The sequence below is a fragment of the Oryzias latipes genome, chromosome 6, assembly GCF_053564925.1.
Source record: "Oryzias latipes strain Hd-rR chromosome 6, Olatipes_Hd-rR_3.1".
NCBI lineage: Eukaryota > Metazoa > Chordata > Actinopteri > Beloniformes > Adrianichthyidae > Oryzias > Oryzias latipes.
Window position 1 is genome coordinate 17744514 of NC_136242.1, and position 23052 is coordinate 17767565.

The window sequence follows — 23052 nt, forward strand, 5'->3', positions numbered from 1 at the left end:
ATGAAACTGCCGCAGCCAAAAAAGTTTTCGCATGCGTTGTATCATATAACTTTTTCCTGTCTTTTATTTTTCTGACATTAGTTTCAGTTTGACGTGACAAAGCTGCCATCAAACAGCTGCTGATTGCTCCAGATTCTAACCAATCAGGTGTCTTTGTCTCATATTGACGGTGCTTGGAGGCAGACATGGACTTTGGGCTTTCTGTCGGTTCTGTTCGGGGATTCTGCTTTTTTTAACTATTCTGGCCTGTTTCTCTCAGAGTAAAACCAAAAAGGAGTATCAAAGCAGCTAAAGTAAAACAGAGTTTTGTCGGCAGAGCTCAGACTCTTTCCAGCAGGAAGTAACTCTTTTTAAGATTTGAATCTGAAATATTGTTTTTATCGTAATTAATAAATGTTGAAATATTAAGAGAAAAAAAGCATTTTTTCATGAGTATTTTTTTTTTATTGTTTTGTTTTAACAAACAGATCTTAAAGAAATTCACACTTTTTACCAATATTTTGCTCTGCAGGATTCACAGATCACACACAGGCCTGTTGATTTAATGTCAGCAGTTTCTTTTACAGTTTAAGGAGATCCTCCGCCATAAATTAACAAATCTGACTTATTAAAAATTAATCAATGGTAAAAAAGAAAGAAAGTATGAATTATTGTTAAAATGATAAAAAATGAAAATTTCTTCATCCAAAGAGACAAAATTGAGGGTAAAAAGAGCTGCTTCGGTTTCTGAGTCTAGGTAGCAGACACCATGTTAGATAAATGTGGCGATTTGATTGGTTAGAATCTGGACCAATCAGCAGGCTGTTTTATGGCAGCTTTCTCACGTCAAACTGAAACTCATGTCAGCAAAATCAAAGACAGGAAAAAAGTGAGATAAGAGACAACTTTTGGCTGTGACAATTCAGTTTCATCACGCTAAGTCGCACTCAAAGTAGTCAGAAAAATCAAAGATAGGATAAAAGCAAGATTTGATGCCAACGCATGCGAAAACGTGTTTTACAAATTTAAAAAGAAAGCAAAAAAAATTTTTGAAAGCAAAACAAAAAAAAATGGAAAGCAAACTAAAAAAAGAATTGAAAAGCAAATATTTAATATTTTCATTTGCAACTTAGAAAGTTTTGTGTTCAACGTGGTGGCAGAGATATCACTCCATACAGGAGCTGCAGTGGAAGAAGGTAAGAAGGAGGCGTGGCCATCAGGAGAAGTCTCCACCCTCTGGAGCTGCGCTGCGCTGCTGGATAATGCGCTCGGCAATCAGTGAGTTCACCAAACTGTTTGCACACCAGCCTCCCCTCCACTCTGCAACGCCTGTCCAAATTGGGATCGCAGATCTCGGAGCCGTGGATTTATCCAGTTTTTACGCAGACGTAGAGATCCGAAGTAACCGCATTTCTCCGAATTTCAGCCCACTACGCGCGCCCAGCTGATCTGATCCTCGATCATCGAAGAGTGTTCAGGGACATTTTGGAGCTCACCACACAGAGAAGAGTCAGATTTCGGCTTCGAGCTTCGCCTTGAGGTAAGAAAAGAGTCGTCGCTGCGCATAAGTGCCGTCTAACTTAAATAGTATGTGTCAGAATGAAAAATTGTCAATGGGTGAGCGTTGGTGGCGTGTTTTTAGAGTGCTTATGGCCTGTTTTTATCATCAAAAACGCAAACAGAAGTTTATAAAAAAGTGCTGTTTTAGGATTTCTTGTGTGCACATGGTTTCGCGTGCATTCTATTTGAGTCAAAGTTGTCTTTTTTTTTTTTTTTTTAATAAATGGTTGACTGACGTGCGTCCAAGATGTCCCGCTTCCCACGGGGGGGCTCAGCCAAAACTGTGCGCAGAGATGCGCGGTGTCACCAGATGGAGGTCTGTGGCAGCACTACCTTAGCTGCAGGGCAGGACTCTGCTGTCACTTTGGATCAGTCACTAGGACGCATCTTTCCAAAGTCCCTCTCTCTCATCCGTCCTGTCAGATCTTCACTGGAGCAGACACGATGAAAAGTCAATTCTTCGAGGACGCAGTCACATGTTTCTCCAAATTCAAGGCGCTCAGTATGTGACTGTGCCAGACCCCCAGACAATTGCATTATGGTGGCATGGTGTTTGTTACAGCTTAAGTTGGACATCAGGATCCCTAAAGAGTGCTGAATTAAAGGAGAAAAAAGTTGTTTTGGTCTCAAGTTTCCCTACTGACAACTCCGCTCCTCTGCCCTTGTTTGTCCACTCACTTACATTTTCTTACATGTCATTATTTATCCCTAAAACCAAAAATTAGTTTGAGATATTTTGCCAACAGACTGAAAACAAAGATGTGTTTGTTCACCATGCTGAGAAGAATGTTTGTCCTGAACATTTAAAGAAAAAACCCCAGAAAAGAAACAGTTGTATTGATGCTTTTGGAGCAGCTGCCAACATGGATGACTAACCTCTGCCTGAAGCCTTTCTCTGCTTGACTCACATGAGGAGAGGGAAATAGTTTTTTTTTTTATCTCGGTGATGGTTTTCGGATGAGCACAAATGCCAACAACAGGCTTCACAAACCCATGCTGAAGTTGAAACCTGGGGATAAAGGGTGCACGTTTTACTGAGATTATTGTTTTTACCTGATGTGAGAGTCTTCCTTTATTTTTCAAAAAAAAAAAAAAAAGTTTAAACTGTGATGTGACTAGTGGATTGTGCAGGTATCATTTCATCCTATGTATAGAAAGGAATTTTGGTGCATGGCTGCTCCTGCTGAGAAAGATGGGGCACCTGACTCAATATCCCTCAGAGCATCGCTCATTAAAGGTCTGAAATTAATCATTCTGGTTACCCTTTGATTTCTGGGTCTCCTTTACTTTCCTCCCCTGGTTTTTGATCAGGTAGCGTCTGCAGATTGTCTCTTTCTGAGCTTCACTTCTCGAGTTTTCCTCCAGGAATCCTCCACTTTCTCGCTGAGAATCAGCTCATCTATTATTCTGTCTTCTACTTGTCCCCATCCTTGCTCCCTTCAACCAACCTGCAGTGCACAGCTGTATCCATATCGATGGGTTCAGAGCAGCGACGACAAAGGGGGGAAAAACGAGGCTGGGTCATCACTCCACACTTGCTTTACTCTGTATTAGCCTCTGCTGCCGTCCGCAGAGAGGCCAGAACTAAATGGAGTATCTATTGGCTCAATGAGAAAATTGCTTTTTTCGATTGCTAGAGGACCTTTCATTTAATGTGTGAGATGCACACGCCTCTGTCTGTAATGGGTTCAGCCTCTTTGTTGTCCAGAGACGCAAGAAAATGAAATTTGCTTTTTCGGTTGGCAGAATAATTTACTTTCTGAAAGGTGCATTTTTCATCAGTGGTTTAAAAGCAATAAAGGTGTGTGTTGTCACAAATGTGTGTTACATTTTGTCAATGAAAGTCCAGCAGCATCCCTGCTCAAAGTTTGTTCTCTTGCTGCCGTTCTGGTATCTAAAACTGCATGTTCTATTCTGATTGCAGTGGGAGCACAAAGCATCCACACATCTAAGCTCTGTAGCCTGGTTTTGAACTAAAATAGTAAAGAAATGACTTTTATTCCAAGGTGGAGGGAAGAAGTTTGCATGTTGACAAAGGAAAAGTGCAGTTAAACAAAGATTATTTTAGCATCAGCTAAAAGAGAACCAAAAAAAAAACATTTTTACATTAATGTCTTCTGCATCGATATAGACAAAAATGGAATTTTTGAAAAGTTTCCAAGCACTCTTGACACATGGTTGTTTGAATCCATTTAAAGTGAACAAGGCTGGTTATAGGGAGGGCCAGGGGGCGGGGCAGTGTCCCCCCCCCCCCCCCCCCGAGCAGTGACTGCCCCCCCAAATATGATGGCCCGCAGGAATCCACATATGACTAAAGAAATAAAAATTGCAAACACAAAGAGGAAAACAAACAAAGAAACCACACATACACAAAAACAGAAAACATATGGATGGATGACAGACAGACAGACAAAAAAAGATAAATGCATGATTCAAAGGGCACAAACCAGTGTAAACCTTGTGCCTGTCCCTAGCCCGGTAAATGCATAATGTCAGGAAGAGCGCTCAACATAAAACTTATAAGGCGCATCAAATAGATCAAAGGAGAAGATGGATTTTTGTGTAGATTAACTGATAGGACCCCCCTCCAAACTTTCAGCACACCTAAACTTACCCCTCCTGATGTTGTACCTGCGCCTCAGTGGAAATGGCTAAATCAAGACCTGCCAGCAGAGTGATTTAATAAATAAATCAGAAGCCTCTTGAAGTGTGATTGAGGCTGTTGCAAGTTTGACAAATTTTGTTTAGAAGCGTCAAACTAGAAACAAGATTTTAAAAAAAACTGTACAAATTTGAAAACTCAGAATCTACTTAAGAGATTCCGTTTCATGCTTGAAAGGTTGATTCCAACATTTTTTACTATATATGAACCATTGTTGGTAATTTATTCATAAAGAAAACCCCTTTGTTGGTATTTCTATCTCCAGTGATAAAACAAGTCTGTTAGCTTGAGTTCAATATTCTGACAGGCATGAAATTATTAACAAACAGGAGAAATGGCTGCAGGGTTGTGTTAATCCAGCTGTATTTGTGCAGCGATCACATTCATTGCCGTGTTTAAAAGGTGTAATTGTGATATGTGGGTAATGTGAGCACATATTTAATGAGATCCGCTGCAAACCGTCTCACTGTGTCATCTTATCTTTCCGTTATTTACATTTTGGTGTAGATTTTGCTTAAGTTTTTTCCTACCAGATTTTTTTTTTTACGTCCCCCAGACCCCCCCCCCAGTGTTATTTATTTTTTTTAGTTGACCTGGATCTCAGAAAAGCTTATTCCAGTCAGGATCAAAAGAAATTGCCTAAAATATACCAAGTCTAACATGTCTTAATATTTATAGATAAGTGCTAAAATGGCCATTTTAGCAGCAATTTTGTTGAATTAAAATCTTCTTGAGATCAAATCTTTATGCACAAACACTTGTAAACCTCTGTTTAGAAGTCATTTCTTTTCTCCTGTGTGTCGATGTTGAAGCAGCGACCGACCCGATCACGGGGCAGCTTGCAGCTCCAGAGTTCACAAAGAGCAGGAAGCTAACAGACCACTCTTCCTTTTTTTTATCTGAAGGAAGCAGGTTTGGCTGTTTTTGCCCAGCCCAGGAATTCTTTGTGCTTATCTTGCATTCACCCACTTTCCCTCCATAATAGCAGTGCTGAGCAGGTAATGAGGTAAAAGGTACGTATTCGACAAGCTGGGTGAGGGAGATAACAGGTCTCCAATAGACTTTTGGTTTGTTTTTTAGATGGGGTTACACTCCACCCTGTCTCGAGATGTTCAAATATATATATCCAAATCCCCCCCTAGGCATCTTTCCATCTCCATCGTATTTTTTAAAACTAATAAGGCTTTTTATGCTGAGGTCATTACACAGAGTGAGCGCGCTCAGTAAATCCCTGTGCCTTTGCCAGGAGGTTTCTTCATCACCTTGTGCTCTTTTCATCCTTCAGATGTATTAGGCTTAGAGAGGGTCTTAGGCTGGCCAGCTGTCTAGATGTGTGACACGGAGCTGTCGTTTGGGGAGATTATTCACCTGCTTCCAAAAAAAGTGTGGAGCAGAGAGGTTGAGGTTTAGGCATGCAGATGCTAGAGAGGATGTTGTGGCAAACTTGTAGCAGAAGAGGCATTTGTTTACAACACAATGACTCATTTGGAGTTCAGTTCTGGTTCGCTGGACTGTAAGATGCTGTGTTCCTAATCAAGTAACACCAGGGAGGAAGAGCTCCTTATTTTACGGATGTGACTTTGCTTTTTGTGTTTGTTCCCTGAAATTGGCTCTTTCACTGCATTCTTGGTTTTAGTTATTTATTTATTTATTTATTTGCGCACAATAAATGAGTTTTTCCTTATCACATGGCTTATGCATCAACACAAATGCATAATTGTGTGTTGCTCACAGTGGGATCAATGTGAAGAAAAATGTACGTTGCTCTGTGAATCAAGTTATTGTTAGGCTGTCCTCTAAATCCTGATTTGTTGGATGCACACAAGCTAACCTAATAGAGGCGAGTTTGGCTGCCAAACTGGCTTAGAGATTTCAACATCTATTCTAACTCACTCACTTTTGAAGCACTTTCTTTCAGACCCCTATCTCCATACCTTTCTCAGATGAAAAAAACTAGGCAAAACCAAGTTTCCATATATCTATATTAAAAAGTTCTTATTTTAACAACATGTTTCTAGTTTTTACTAATTCTTTAAAAGAAGACTTTTGGGGTTGTTTCCTAAGTAGTACATTTAAACACATCGTAAAATTCATCCATTGTGTGTTACTTTAGGAATTGTGTGCACAATAAATCTACCCAACAATATTCTTTCATCCTTTCTTAAATATTTGTTTGGAAAAAAATAAACCCCTAGTCTTTACAGAATAACATTTGACCTTTTCATGAGCAGATAATAGATTTAGCTCCCTTATGGTGGTTTTATTGACACCATCACATGTCCCAATCAAAGAGTCTCTTGAATTCCCACTCTCATCATCTTTTGAACTATTCTAAAAGCATGATCAGTGGTATTTTAGTTGTGATTATGCAGTTTTCCGCTCGAATAAAAAACAGTCGTTTTCCGCAGAGCAGCAGTAGTTCATCAGAATTTCTCTGCTGAGTTGTGGGCCGGACAGTAGGAGCGAAACAACCCCATTACCCTCCCCATTACTGAGAGCTCCCTGTTTACGTGCTCTCCTGGTAGTGTGCAGCCCTTCAGCCCCATCCAGCCTTAGAGTTTTGAACCAGATTCCAGCTCGGACGAGGGAAATGTACATGAATCTATCTGTCTAGGGGGATTTATCAGAATGTAGCAGAGCAGGGAGCTTGTGGCCTGTCGATTGTAGCTTTTTATGTCACAGCTATAAGCTTTTTCAAACAGCATTTTTTTGCCTGCTCCTGATTCACAATGATTAGACTAAGAAAATACTCACAAATGCAATTTTTACAATATATTTTCTTTTATGTATGTCCTCCATTGTCAGAAAAATGCTACAAGAATGTTAAAAACACACAAAAGAAACATTTTCATCTCAGTGGGGCTTTAATGTTTAACTTTCATTGCACAGTTGTTGATTAGACAAAGTTCTTTTGTATTTAAAGCTTTATTAAATAAAAAGAATTTCTGATACTTCTTGAGATAGTCTTTTGAATTAAAATAATTTTATTAGTTACTTTTTTCAGTGATATATTTTGAACATTTGCAAAGGCACAGATAGGGAGACAAACAAATCAGAATCAAATTAAAAAAATCCTAAAAGGCAATAGATAATCATTTGAGGATGATTTAATATTGAGTTCCAGTGTGTTTTTACAGCCTCTCCCTGTGACTCACTGGGCCCACTGGCTTCCTCGTCTCCTGACTCAGGCATTTTTCAGAAGAAATAAGACTCTTACTCTGTGAGGTTCTGCTTTTTCTATTAGCTGCAACTTTTTTTCCCTGCTCTTTCATTTCACATTTTTCAGAGGATGCACAGTGTCAGAGCAGGAGTGCCTTTAATGACAATCAGGTTCATTCAGTATGTGCCCTGTTTTATTGCATACTAAGAAGTGCTTTTAGCACCATTGCCTAAGAGGGGGTTTTCCGCATCATTTTGATTTGTAAAAACTCAAATTGAGCCACACAGTTTTCACAAACGCGCCTGCTCTTGTCATTCAACTATGTATGTAATTTAGAGTTGCTACATTGTTGTGGCAATAGACCATAGTTTCCTTTTGAGACTGTTTTAATTGTTTAACTAAATCCGCTAGCTGCTTCTATATTTGTCAACTGGCTCTAGCAAACAGTGATTAGAATAAAAAATCTAGATTGGAATTTCAGAGGATGCGTGCATGCACAGCTACTTCCTATAAATGTCTAGTTTTCCATCTTGACGGAATAATTGTCCTCAGAAATGCACGATAAACCAGTTTAAGCCAAGTAGAAGTTTTTTCTTTCTAATTTCTACTCGCATCTGCATATTGTTAACCTCAGCAGATGTAATTGGGCTAATTTCATTCCTATTCTTGCTTTTTTTTTCTTCTATATACTGATTATCTGCTTTAAATATTCAGACATGGTGCCAGGATGATTGTAGGTTAAGTAAAACAAGAAAAACTCTGCATTTTCTTTTTCCTCAAGGCTTCCTGCTTTTTTCTTTTTATTGCCTTTGTAGCCCACACACCTTGTCCACAGCATGGTTTCTCACAGCTCCTGTGGGATGGCAGTAAACTTGTAGTCTCTCCCACAGGGTGAAACTCACCATAGGTCTAGAAAACATGTGGGTTTCTTATGAGTCTTTTCACTGTTGAAGAACAGATAGTTTGATTGGAAGTAGGAAAAAAACAGGCAGGTTACATCTGCTACCTGGGGAAAGTTGTGGGAAGGCATGGCTAGCAATCCTCCTCCTGCCAGAACCACACCACGGCATGCTTTTTATTTCACCTCAGCTTGTTAGAGACCAGAAACAAGAAATCTTTAGTGCCTATGAACTGGCACCAGGGTATGCTGGGACCAGCTGTTTTCTGTATACAATAAAGTCCTCTGAGATTCTCTTGTCATATTAGGTGTGTGTCATTCGATGAGGTGTCAACTTTACTTGATCCATTATAGACTTAGCGGTCGATGTGTGCACGAAATCTTGTCAGACTTTTACTGGAGCTGCAGAATGCTGCCATATCACATGACAGCATAGCATTTCAGGAGATTGGAGTCAGGACAGGTCAGCTGCTGCAGTTGTGGCGTTGGCTGGAAGACCATGTCTGTGGTAACATGACTCTGTCCTGATTGGATGAACCCTTACTGACTTGCATGAGGCGAGATAAGTTTTTGCCCTTACATTCTAAGACCCATTATCTTCCATGGTTATCTACCCCAAAGGGGATATACGAGCCTGTTTTCTCTTATCTTGCACCTCGTTTTCTAGCTACACACTGCATTTTTCAATTCCAGCAGGAAAGCTTTTAGAAATGATGTAATGGTGAACTCCTAAAGTGTGGAGTATCTGTGTAGTTTGTGTTGCCATTACAGCCAACCAATGCTTTTAATCCAACTACAAGGATTGTTGAAGAAGGTCACAGTCACCTGGCTTTTTTTAATTCTTCAAATTTCAGGGCCAAGTCTGACTGGGCATGATTGCAGTAGACTTTTCATTACTTGCACGTCTCAGCAGACTTAAGAGTGAAGCAGGATTGTCAATTTAGCAGTACTTAAAAGATCTCAAGTTTACAGGAAGCTGTTGGAAAGAGTATATGCACACTACGTTTTCAAAAGAAGAAGTTTTATTAATACCAAAGTAAATGAAAAAAGTACAACCTTTAATTTTCAGGTATACTGAATATTTTCCATGTATTGGCGTGCATTGGTCAAATACGTATATGCTAAGGGGATGAATCAGATTCCAAGTCAATTGAGTGATAATTTGCAAGGCTTCCCTGACATTGTGCCTCTGAGTAGAGATAAACATGTGGAAAGTTTCTCCAAGTATGTTATAATTACATCTTTTTTGATCTATGGCTGCAATTTACATTTTTTTCCATTGTTTGTATGAATCCGAGTCACTTTATAATTTAAAGAATTGACTTTATATTTTGGGGTTTGTGACATTGTGTTGTAGGTTTGGCCAGAGAATCTCACAAGTGTTCCTTTCCAAGTTAAAGTAAAATTTTGGGGTCAACACAAGAGCTAAAGAGAAGGTTTCTTTCCTTTTAGGATTGGTTTGCTAAAATTAACATAAAGTAAGGAAAAAAAGAAAGCATTTTTGAAAAGCCCTGAAATTGAGACTTTGGGCTCCAAAGTCCCAAGTCACGTTTCAAGTCACTTTATATTCTACTTTAATCCAAGTATAAAAGTTCAAGTCTTGGTATGGGTATTACAGTGTTAGCTAACACTCAGTTAGACACACTTAGAGCTGCCTCTATGTTACATCTACATTGGTGCTACAGTAAAAGAATCGTCAACATTACAGTTGTTTTTGCGTTATGTTTAAATACTGAAAAAAAAATGGAATTTATGGTTAAAACAAACCAAATGCAGTCCCAACCCTGGCAAGGAGAAACGCAGGCCCCCCAAGAGGCTGCTTTGTCATTCAGGCACACAGCTTTAAGCACAACAGCTGACTGTTATCTTATTTCTTCAAAGGGTGATGTAGGATTAGCCCCCAAAGCAAACTATGGAGGCATTGAAGGAACCTGCATTCTTTGGCAGTACTGGTCCCTTACTGGACTCTGCTGTACCTCCTTCCAGAGCTAAAACCTAAAAGTGGAATGATTGTGTTCTGATAAAAAAACAAACAAAAAAAAAAAAAGTGGGGCCAAGACGTGAATGCAGATCACAGACTGATAAGAAATGAATAGAGAAATAGATCATCTCTAAATTGTGCATTGATTTAATCTTGCGTTGCTGTGATCACATCTATCATGATCGTTTATAGCGAGGTTGCTTAATGACTTTATGTGATTCATGTTTACGAAACAGAATTCTGGTTTGCTGCTAACCATGCTGTACGCGTAGCATCTTGGTGTGGATCTAGGTGTGGATGAATTATTTTAAGATAAATATATAAATAAATAAAATAAATATATAATATAAAAACAGATTGTATTTGTCTAATATAAATAATTAAGCTCATCTGTGTACGTTTAATGTGTGTTAGATGAGACACAAATAACAAAGCAATTTTTGTCTACTATTTTAATTTAGCAAAATTTTAGCTACTTTTTTTAAATACGAAAAATAAAACTGCAATGAAAAATGTGCTATTCTAATGCATTTCCCAGTTAAAACTGAGTATTGTGAGCCATCAGGTTGTTCCAAACATCTCGTATGTAAAATTCTCTGTAGAGCTGGGCTTAATAGTTTACTTTAAAAATACCATTCACTTTGATTGTATCATTTATAGTTCATGAAAATAGATCATGGATTTATCAGATTTAAGGATATATATATTTTTAAAGCAAATTCTTGTTTTTTTTTCCAGACAAAAGATATAGATATATTTTGTAATTAATGACACTATTTCTTTGATTAATATTTTCACCTTTATTTAGTTACAATTGTTTATCTGAATATTATTAATAAACTGGTTTTGAAATGGATTTTTAAAAGATAATTTGATATTTAACTTGTGTCCAATAACATCCATTGAATTAATTGATTATCTTGGCAAGTCCCATTAAATCTTACTCAGTCAACAGCATATTATTGTGTAGCAGTGCATGTCTGAAAGGGAGTTTTAAATGACTCAAGTGTCAACAAAGGTAGTTTACATAAAGACTGCTCTGATGGTTTTTGGAAAATGCTCCAACATGTTTCCATCTTTCATATTTTAAATCTCTCTGGATAATTTGATTTATTAGAATAACATTTGTTTTTTTATCTGCTGGTGTGCTGCAGGAATTTATTGCAACTCAATAAAAGAAAGAAAATTAAACAGCAAAGACGAGCACTTTTTGTGACTCGTGCTTTTTAAAAAAAATTGTGGCTTATGAAATTTTCAACTTTTAAAAGCCCAGCATCAGAAACAGCAGACATGGGTCACTGCACTAAAACACCGGCTCTGTCCTTTGGGCAAACAGTCAGCTGATGTGCTCCAGCCGTAAGAAAACGTGGAAGAAATTTGCTGTACTTTTTGTCGTTCTGCAGATTCCGCAGCTTCCTTAAGGAATTCTTTTAAAAACCGGAGAGTAAAAAAATCCCTCTTTCTCAATCAAAGATGTATTTATTTTTATAGTTAAACGTCTTTTATTAAATGTGTGAACATGGGCAAAATATAAAGCTCAATTCCTTTTTTTTCTTTCTGCACACTTTGTTCTGTTTTCTTTGAAGTCTTGAGCTTATTCTGCACTAGAAATGTAACCACTCTTGAACCATTTGATGTATATTAAATCAACCTGGCACTGTTAGGAAAATGTTTTTCAATCCTGTCTTTCAGCATCAAGGCAGCTCCTCTTGCATGTGTTTTATCAGAGATTGGACAGACCTGGCAGGTGCTTCTCGCATGTGAAAGGAAATTGGCTCCAACTTTGACTGATTTAAGAGTTCAAATAGGAAAAGAAAAATAATGGGAGTCTAAAAAAGAAGTTTTTAGTGGTGCATTGGGCGTTTTTTGGCCTTCCGGCTTGCCATTTGTCAACGTTCAAGGTTCGGGATGACAGGTGGGCCTCAATGTGACACTCAAGAAAAGTGTAGGACAAAACAAACCGCTCAGGCAATTTTCCAAGAGCGAGCACCGCAGAGAAGCAGACACAGATTATGTTTTCCGATAAGGCTTTGGCAGAAGACTGATCCCATATGAAAACTCTCAGCGTCAAGGCTGGAGCCAAAATAATTTAGTGGGTGTTTTCTGAAAACCCACGACTGAGTGGAGGCCGACTTCATAACTGTTTAACAATAGATTACTGAAAACCCTCTGCCTCCTGCAGATGTGTCTCCTAACAACTGTTTTAATTAGCGAGAGCAAGATGAAACTCATGATGTGTCGCGTATTCTATGATATTAGCTGGAAGCACGTGAAAAACTATGGAACTGGGGAAAGTTGTTGGCAGCTTTCACTTTTGCTTATCTCTGCATGCACTTTGGAAATAAACTGCAATTTCTGTAATAAGAAACAGATGTCTACGCCTTCCTGGCTTAAAATATATTGTTGGTTAACTTCCATACTTGTGCCACTGCTGCAGCAATCACAGCGTCTATACAGTGAGCTGTAAAAGCATTGGCTCTTTATTTCTGTGTATTCATGCTGGTAGGTTTGGCTTAAACTGTTGGTCTGGTGTTCTTCCAAGAGGTTTAAGACTTTGTAGACAGCTGCAGATTTGGAAGCTGTTAAAAAAATAGTTTGAAAATGCTTCTCCTCAGCCTATAACACTAAAATGATCTTTAATTTCTCTATACTTTATTCCTTTTTTACCACTTTTGGCCCAATGCTGGGAAAATTGCTAACATTTAACCTTTGTTGAATAAAAATGCAGTTGGAGTTTTCTGCAAAGCTCTTGGATGGCGGCTAGCTTTGTGCGTCAAGCCTATTATTTTCTAGAAACACATTTGATACGAAACAATGTCTGTGAAAAGTCATCCATCTGCAAATGTAGGTTTTTCCAACATTTGTAATATGATCCAAGTTTTTACATGTGCACCAATACTCCTTATATGAAAAGAAGCTCTCATCCAAAAAATTAAATGTCACAAATAAAGTGAATTCTCTATGATTGTGTTCATTCTCAAACCTTCTCTGCCTGTACATTATGCTGGCAAATGAATCAGTTAACCAATATATTTTTAAGAAATTGAAGCCTAATATTCCTCAGAAAAAGATCACTTTTAAAAATGTTAAAAATAAAATTGTAGATCTTTAAATTCAATTTAATTTTATTTATATAGCCCAATGTTACAACAATAGTTATCTCAATGAGCAGTAAACTGGTAATTTGTGTATTAAACATGAATCATAAAGAACATAAAGTGATAGAATTTAATAGGTAATGGCTACACTAAACAGACTAAACTAAACTGGGCATCCTTGTCCTTGCACCTGTCTTCTCTGTAAGAAAAAACTCCTAAAAAAACAATGAATCCCAGAAGAAAAAAAAAAAAGAAACCTCAGGGGTCACCATTTTTATAGTAATACTTATAATTCTCAAATAGTTCTAATACTGAGAACATGCAAAAAGTGAACGACATGAATTTTAGTCTTTAGTGGCCAAAAATAAACCTATCTTGGATTTCATGCACTAATGTACTCAACGTTTACTGCTTAAGAGGCATGTTTTTGTTTTCCATTATTTTCATTATGTTTCAACTAAATTGAAATTTTTATGTACAGTACATAGGGTTTTTCTGCTGTTGTTTTTTAAAGAAGAATTCCTGTCCATTTGCTGAAAACAAATGCCTTTCTGAAGATGTTTTCTAAATCTTCCCCTCATGATGCAACTTTTTCACTTGGAGGCACATTTCTACCACATAGAAAGCGAGCCCATAAATCAAGCCATGTTATTATAAATCAAGCTGAAGTGCTGCCAAGATAACCACAAATGCTCAGAGAAAATATGCCATCTTTATGATGGTGTATGGATCTCTAAATTGCCAATAAATGCCTCTGGGTCAATTTTATGTTCCCCATTTTTTTTTTTTTTTGTCATCAAATCCAAGAAAAATGACCAATTCCTTTTAACATCGCAGATGCTTGCTAAATCTTTCAGTGATAACATCCTGGACTGGATTTGTCATGTTTGGCACCCAATTACAATTGTCCACTGTCTTTCTGTCCATCTGGCATGAGCACAGACTCAGAGAAATCTTAGGAGTTAATCCTTGTTGTCCTAATTGCATAACTGATTTGATCTGTACAACAGTCAAATAAGGGAAATGTAACATTGAAACTTTTCAAGGAAAAAAAAATACAAATCAGCTGACAAATGTGTGGAAAGTGCAGTTTTTAGCCTGGCAACAACTTAGTTGGTGAAGTCATATACGCCATCAAGCGTCAAAGTGAACAACATGGAGCAATTGCACATTTTACTGCAGTGATAACTGCACTGTGTGGATTTCATTATACACATGAAGTATTTGATTATTCATTCATTCATTCATTCATTCATTCATCTTCTTTACCGTTTATTCCCTTTCGGGGTCACGGGGTTGCCGGAGCCTATCCCGGCCACTTGGGCGTAGGCAAGGGATGCCCTGGACTGGTCGCCAGTCTGTCGCAGGGTAGAATATCCTCAATCACACATCCATTCAGTCTCACACCTATGGACAATTTAGAGTCGCCAATCAACCTACGTAGCATGTTTTTGGACGGTGGGAAGAAGCCGGAGATCCCGGAGAAAACCCACGCATGCACGGGGAGAACATGCAAACTCCACACAGAAAGGTCCCCCATTGATGTTATGTTTTTCATGTCCCCCAGCCGGGACTTCTTGCTGTGAGGCAAGAGCGCTAACCACTGCACCACCGTGCAGCCCATTATTTGAGTATTCATGATAAATATTTTCATCTAAACAAATGCATTGTCCCGAGAGAGTTTACATCAAGATGTAATTTTATCAAAAAACTCCAGCGTGTTTCCCAACAAACATCCCAGCTGTGGTCACCCTGTGGTGCTTCTCCAGAGGCTCAAAGCACTGCATGGACTGTTTATTTATAACTTTAAAGCGGCTGTGGGTTCATTGAGACTTGCCATCCCATCAAAGGAGCATTGCACTCTTTGGCACATTGCTCAGAGTTTCATCACTGACCCAATTAATGCGAGGCACAGCATCGGCAGCATCTCGTCAAGCACGACAACTGTCATCATTTCCCTCACTTGTGACAATAGAAAGTGAGCCAGCAGAGCAATTACTTCATCCGAGCTTGTTATCTCATTCACATTCATATCATATCACATTCACATGTATTTTTTGTTTCAAATCTTAAACATCATAATTTTGTTAGGCGGCTCTTTCGGTCCGTGGTTCTCTGACCATACAATTGTCTTGGATCCATCATGTTTTTGTGGTGTAAATCTATTGACCTGTGTTCCTCCGGGGATTTTATTTTGGAGTCCCTCCAAGCCGCTCAGTTTCCATCCTCCACATCTTTCCTGCAGCTCCCATAAATCAATGTGATGTAATTGCATAAACTCCCTTTCCCACAGCTCAAGACTGGAGGCACAATATTTTCTGAAAAGAAGCGTTTCTGTGTGGCCTGTTGCCATTAACCTCCTGCTTCCCACATCTGTATTGTCCCTCGCCTGCTGAAGTTTCACGAAAACCTTCTACAAATCAGATTATTTGCAAAGTTTCTTCAACTGTTGATGATTTATTTGTTGTGTAGCGCTTTTTATTTCCCAAGCAGCAAGACTGTGGAAGTGGGCTGTCTCACTGCTGGCACCAACTATTTACATCCAACTAATATGCTCAAAGCTCAGCAGATTAAATCTAATTTCTTTGAGTGCTTTTTGTGTTGAGCCAAGCATGATTTCTCCTGACACCTCGCTTGCCGAGCCCTTAATATTTTGAACAAATTCCTTTTAGGGGGCTCTTACATTTTAATGAGATTGACTCACCTCCCCATCCTGTTTTTTTTTTTAACAATTTAGTACCTTTTCCCTGAGGATTTACAGGAAGCACAAGTATGGAACCTATCCACAAGGATTTCAGATTTTAGATTAGGGAGTTTGTAGATTTCCTCTGGATCCTGACTTTACATTTTTCTGCCTCAGGAACAGAACACAATCTACACACGAGATAAAACAATCCTTCTGAAACACATTTTAGTGCTACTTGGCCATTAGTGGAGGCATGTTTAACAGTGTGAGAGACAGAAATCAGGAGTTACTTTTATTTTTTCCTCTCGTTCTGTTAACACCCTGCTTGCTGTCTATTCTGGGAGCTTTTGGTTTCTTCAGCATATGTGCAGCTTTATAGGGCGTTGTGCAGTCTGTGCATTAAGGAAACGACCCAAATGCAAAACTTCTGGCTCGAGTAACCCAGTGCGACACCCATCCCGATGCAGCTCCCTGCAAATCCACAAAGACAGATATCTCACTAGATGAGGAATGTTCCATACTGATGCTGCTTTTTATTCTCGTAAAGAAGACCTCATTGAAAAAGGGAATCATAAGAGTATAGTGTTTTGTTTTAAGCATAATGTTGCCTTTCTCCTGAAACCATCTAAATGTAAACTGTCCCTGTGGTGTGGGTTCTGGTCGTTGCCCCTGAGCGCTGGGCACGCCAAATTCCAACTGGGGGTTGAACCTGGTCAGGCCATGTTTACAACACTTCTTGTGGACCCCCTCTTCCCCTGGGTGTCCTCCTCCTGGGCGGGGATGGCTGGCCCCTGCCTTGCTCCTTCCTTGACCAACTTGACTTGGGCCGGGTGGGTGGCTGCCTGGACCGCAGGCGGGTCTCCCTTGGGGGGTCCTGGCTCGTACCTGGGGTTGGGGTGGGGGGATGCCCAGAACTTCTGGGTGGTGGTGGGGTGCTTGTCTGGGGCTGTGAGCGCTCTTCTTGGGCGGGGCCCTGCGTTGGGCCCTCTGGACGCGGCGGGGGGGCTGCTCTCCTGGTTGGGCTGGAGCGGCACTCTCTGTTCCCCCATGCCTCCCTGCTCTCTGGCTCTTGGGGCCCCCGTGGCGGTCCAGCTGGCCCTGGCCTGGGTGGCGAATGTAATCACCCTGGGGGTGGTTGTTCTCTATCTGCTACCCTGCGGGTGTTGGGGGTGGGGGGGGGGTCTAGCTGCTGCTGCTGCTGTGGCGGGGGTCTTGGTGTGGGGACGTCTGGGCACTCTCCCTCCTTCTTTTTACATACCATCATCCATTTTAGAGGAACATGAACACTCACTCCAGCACAGGTGTTAGCTCAGCTTTGCACTAATATTTTGCGTGATCAGATGAAATTTTTCACACTAGTTGGTTTGAAGGCATAAGTATGCGTGTGTGAACAATATTTGTATTGTGTACATGTTGACATGTGAACATTTTTGGAACCAGCAGGTAAGTTTATAACATTTGAGTGTGTGTGTGGACAGGCCCCGCCCTTATAGACTTGTAGTACATCTGAACCTCACTGTAATGAGTATAACCATCCAGAAACTTGTTGCTTTATGCTGCTTCATGGCTTTACCCCCCCCCCCCCCCCCCTTCTATAATCACCCTCCTATCCCCCCTCTCTAACATCCCTCTCTCTTCTTCCCTCCTTTCCTTTTCCATCCACTCCAACACAAAAGATTTTCAAATATGATTAAAATGAATAAAGTTTGGCCTCCATTACAAAAGGGGTTTATTCAGACATACCTCTGGTTGATGAGGCCTTCAGCTCTCATCTGTTTAGACCAGCTGGTTCGACAGGACAATTAAAAAAATATTAATTATTAATTATTAATAAAAAACAATAAAATGTTAACTGTTGACACTCTAAACTCTTTGAAAATGATGAAGCCTGCAGTGATAAGTTGAGTTTATTAAACCGTATACAAATGTGACCTCTTTCTTGTCTGGCAATGTTAAGACTCCCTTCATTGGTGTTTTCACATTAAAGAATTTAAATATACTAAATACTACAGTGAAGGTTCGGTCACACTTTTCTCTAAGTTCGATATGGATGCAGTCCAATGAACAACCAAAATGCATCTAAGCAGAGTTTGCTGGTGTGTTTAAGGATTTGAGGGACTGAAATGGAAGCTTTGAGGGGTTCTTTCTCACAACAAAAAGGCCATGCTTGTGACACTCGGCTGACCATCTGCTCTCTAGCAGAGCAGTGCAACAATCTGGCGTTGGCGAGCCTGCATGACTGAAGCCTGAAGACCCTTCATGTGATTGGTAATGGGTCACAGGTGCTGTCAGGGTGGAGCCTGCATGCCAGAACCTGCATTCTCATAGGGAGCAAATACAATTAAAATTGAAAATGCAGCTGGGTTGATGTGCATTTTGAAGCTGATAATAAGAAAAAAAAATCTAAAAACCAAAATGTGTTTCTTTGGCACATCATGAGATTGAAGCAGAGGTCATCAGTGAGCAGGAGGCATCACTGATGACTGGTCTGCACAAAGCCACTGATGCTAGACTCAGATTGGTCAGAACTTCTGTGCTTTGACCTCACGTAGACGGCTTGGCGAACTTGATGATTCTAATGTATTGTGTTTTTGTCAATCCCATAATAATCCAGGATAATTCTTTGTATCAGTTTGAAACGCACATCCGTCAGTCATTTTTGCGAGTAGTACAAGATGTGTACAAAGGGCCAAAACAGTTCTAGTAAAGTACAACAATCATAGATTTTCAGCCAATTATAGCAGTGTTTTTCAGCCTTTTTTGAGCCAAGGTACACTTTCCTTGACAAAATTCACAAGGCACACCAACAACCAAAAATGTAAAAACAAATTAGAAACTTGGTAGTCTGTATTGTATTCCCACCTCAATCTCACAAATATTTTTTGTAATAATTGAGGCATAAAAGCTTGAGGTTGCAGCTGTGTTTCCTAACAGTTGCGATAAAAGTTGTTTGTTTTCAATTATAATTTTCAACTAAACATGCCCAGGCAGTTGTTTTCCTCCAGTTTACCTTTGGAAATGATACATCATTGTAAACTTTACTCCTCAATGTAAGATTTTCTGGGAGCAAGATATAGATTTTAATTCATATGTGTTTTTGAATCGTATTTTTTATTTTTTATGATTGTTTGGTTTCTGTCACTGTAGTAAAACCAGAGTGGAAATAAACTGGGTTGATATCCTGCTGCCTTCCTCTTTGTTTGTTTCATTATTTGTTTAGTAATGAGGCCCACACGCTCCTGTGTTAACAGGCACAAACATGTGTGTGTTCTTCCTCTCGCCTGCACCACGTAGTTTTACCTTTATTCAACAAAGCTTTAAACAACAAGTTAGCGCTTTGAAAAATGCCTCCAAAAGGAGCTGCCAGCCATGGATCCTCTGCATGAGCATGTAATTCCACAATGATTCTGGAGTACAGAGGGGTGGCATGACTGGATGTGCCTTTACTGCAAGCGATGCAGAGAAAAACATGCCTTCTAGAACAAGTCATGAGGTTACGGCTGGACTAATCCTGAAATCACAAGACAATTATCAGCTCCTTTGGAATATTTCATGCCTAAGTTTAACTTTTTTTTAATAATAGCTGCGATTGTGTTTTTTTTTTTCGTTTTAATATGAATTACTATGTGTGCGCTAAAAAAGTGCCAAAAAAGCAAATGCATGTCAGCAAAGCTGGGATTTAGCTGGCAAGGTGCAGATTGTAGAACGTTTCAGAGAAGGAGTCAAGCTTGTGATGGAGGCCAAACGTCAGACCTTTCACTGGATTTAATTACAAAGAAATAAGTTGCATGTGGTCGCATTGCTCAAAGTGTCTGTTTCCACTTCTGCACCGCTACGTTTGCCACATTGTTCGACACTAAGCATTTTCACGAGTTTGAACCTGACAAAAAGGTTAAAATAAGGGGGTGCATTAAGGGCAATTTCAGACACGTTTCAGGCTAAAGATAATTGTTTGTGCTTGGCATTGTAGTCACACTTACTGCTAAATTTTTTCTTGAGGCAGAATTTGATTTATTCAAGTTTATCGAAAATCCTTCAATTATATGCTATTACTTATTATTATTTCAATTAAGGGTTAAAATGACTTTCCAGGTGTATATTTTGGAGAATGTTTCAGTGGGGTGTTTGACTTACTCAATAGCAGTGTCCTTAATATCGTATATAAAATATCACATCGTCGAATATTGGGTTTTTCCACTTATGTGGAGCAACCCACAAAACACCTACAAACTCATTGTTTGTGTGTAAGTGGCCTTAAACAGGTATTTCACATATTTGACCTGTTTAAAATGGTAATGATGGAATTTGTGCATGTATATATATACAACTATTGTCATTTTTCTTTTAAATTTGACTTCCTTATGTTATACTTGCAGTCTGATAGCATTATAATGTGTAAAGCAATAGCTGTCATTTTAGTTGAACCTTTCAGGCATCTTATTTAGGTTATCGCTCTCTCCTGTCAGTCTACTTATTTAAACTGATTGCAAATTTGTTCTCTGTAGTTTACTGCAACTGTCTGACAGAGGAAAACATCCTAAGGGGAGACTGTGCAAAGTTCCCCTTTGTGCAGATATCCCAGTTCCTCAAACCCAGTCCTGCAGCTTCCTGAGCTCGCTGCTGCAACATTTTCTTACTATACTCGTGTCAAGATTTAACTAGGCTGGAAATGGTTATCATGTGGCCATTCCACAGCTTGCAGGGCCTGTGGGTGAAGGAATCGCGAGCAAACTGGGGTTTAACTGCCTCCTCTGCGTGTCTAGTAATGAACTCTTACCTTGGCTTGGAAGGCTGGGCTGCTGGTATCCTTGCTGTGTTTTCGTAACCCTCGCTCCAAAGGCTCGCTCTTAATTGTGTCCCATGGGTCATGAACACTCAGTATTCACAGCTTTTCCTGTCCCTCACACTGATCCTTCTCCTTTTGCGAACTTAGTCTATCATCCCCGTTGGACAGGTCTTTCCTCTTTAATCCTTCAACTTCAAAGCAGAATTGGGAAGCCCTCAACTCTTCAGAGACACGGGGCAGACCTTATGGGCCTGGGAAGTCGGCTCAAAGTTTGGTGGTGCATCATTCAGCTCAGTTAAACAGACATGTGTTAAAGAAATCAGCAAGTGTTCCTGAAGAGTTCTGTGACCATAAAACATCTTTATTATTGTCACAATTTAATTTTCTGTGAAATTCAAGACAGCAGCTCATCAGTGAGAAATAAATATCTGTCAGCTGGGAAGTCTTTTGGTTCCTGCTTCTTTTCCTCTCCACTTCCTGTCCCTGCAGGAAGTGCTGCTGACTAAACTACCCGCTGTTTTTGGACCTTTGACATTTTTGTCCATTCTTCCTGCCTCATCAGCGGGATGAGGTGACTGTAGGAGATCGTGAGGAAACTCAAACCATAGCTTTTGCACAGAGGACTTGTTAAAAAGAGGCTCATTAAATCATTTATTATTTTTTTCAAAGACATCTATTTTTGCAGGTTGGTGAAATAAAAACAGGTACCAGTGTTTATTTTTTTACCCAATTCATTTTTCAAAAAAGTTGAAACACACAGTAAACAAAGAAAATGGTACTTTAAATTTTTTTTTTTTTAAAAAAACATTGCATTACACACTGCAGGGATCATTCTTGTTTGTCATGGTGAGCTTTGGTAACCTTTAAGTGTCTTGTGTCCTGGCGGGTGGTACGTTGTTAACCTGGTGCACCAGATGGTTCATTACAAAGATCCAGCTTAAAACACCTTTGTGGGCACTGCTCGTAACATGGCAGCTACTTTCAAAAACCCATGCCAGTTAATTTATGAACCATCTGTCTATTACTGATAAACTTTTTGAACTCTGGTTAAAAGCCACTACCAAACTTTTTTTCAGGGCGCTTTTTTACTCTTTAGTTATTTGTACCTAAAATTTAAGTTGAAGGCTTGTTGCTCCAAAGACCAACAATATAGATTGAGTAAAAAAAAAACTTGTAGTATTAACAAAATAAGCTGTTATACAATCTCTGAAGGATGTAGTCTTTAGAGTAAATGTTGTCTCAGGAGCTGTTGCTTTACCTCTCATTCTTCTATAGAAAAACAGCTCAAGACTAAATTTTGAAGTCACAGAATAATACATGAATAAGGTTTACCTTCATTTTTTGTTCGATTTAAGTTCTAAAACAAAAACCATGATATGTAAAATCCATAAAGTAGGATTCTAGACATACTTAATACCCTTTTGTCTGACAGACATGAACGTTTCCACACTTTTCTCTCTTGTTTAGACCCCTTAAAGTTCAAACCTTCACAGGAAAATAAGTTTAGTTTCATAGAACGATAACAGAGATCTGATAGATATCAAAGATTTACATAGATTTATCAAACTCAATGTATTCTTTACAGGAGATCTGGCAAAGAGGAGATTGATCGACAAGTTATACAGTTAATCAGGATGCAGAATACAATATGCTGTCTAAAAAAAGCATACAAAACTGAAGGAAAAAAAGCACAAAACGCCAAGACTGCAAAAGGTGAACCACGACATAGCAAGGGGAACACTGCATATTAAGTTGCAGAAATTTCTGTCAACATTCCCTGTAACTGTTTTCCACAATTTCCATCTTTTTTGAAAAGTATCCAACTACTGAGGACATCTTTATGCAGTCGAAATAGAAGGCAGTGATGCAATAATATTGTCAGAGCCTGCAATAACCGCAAAGGACAATCAATTAGTGGCTACCTTGGTGTTTCAATTGCATTCGGCTCTTTTGAGCTTAAATGTCAGCAATAAATTGGCGAGAGTGAGTTCCTTAGATTAAAAACGCAGTTGAGAGGATGTAGATGGAACCTTTTCTTTGGCGTTGAGTTGTCCCCTGCTTTGTTGGATCCTCGGTGGTCTGGCCTTTATCGTCCCTCTTGAGGGTTCACCCTATTGTTGTGCTTTCTCTGCCATCTGCGCTGATCTCTTTTTCGCACCCCCATAACCGATTCAATGAGGATCCTGCATCCTATTGGTGCTCCACTTTTCCATGAAGGGGTTTCCATGGAAACGGCAAAAAT

The 23052-nt window shown here is 39.3% G+C and overlaps 1 protein-coding gene across 1 annotated transcript in view; it reads left to right on the forward strand.

The window, feature by feature from the left end:
• Positions 1 to 332: 332 nt before the first annotated feature.
• tspan18b (tetraspanin 18b) overlaps positions 333 to 23052 on the forward strand; it is a 39971-nt gene continuing 17251 nt past the window's right edge. Inside the window, exon 1 of the mRNA XM_004069554.5 lies at positions 333 to 1519. The gene's annotated coding sequence lies outside the window, so the exon portion shown is untranslated. The remainder of the gene's footprint in view (positions 1520 to 23052) is intronic.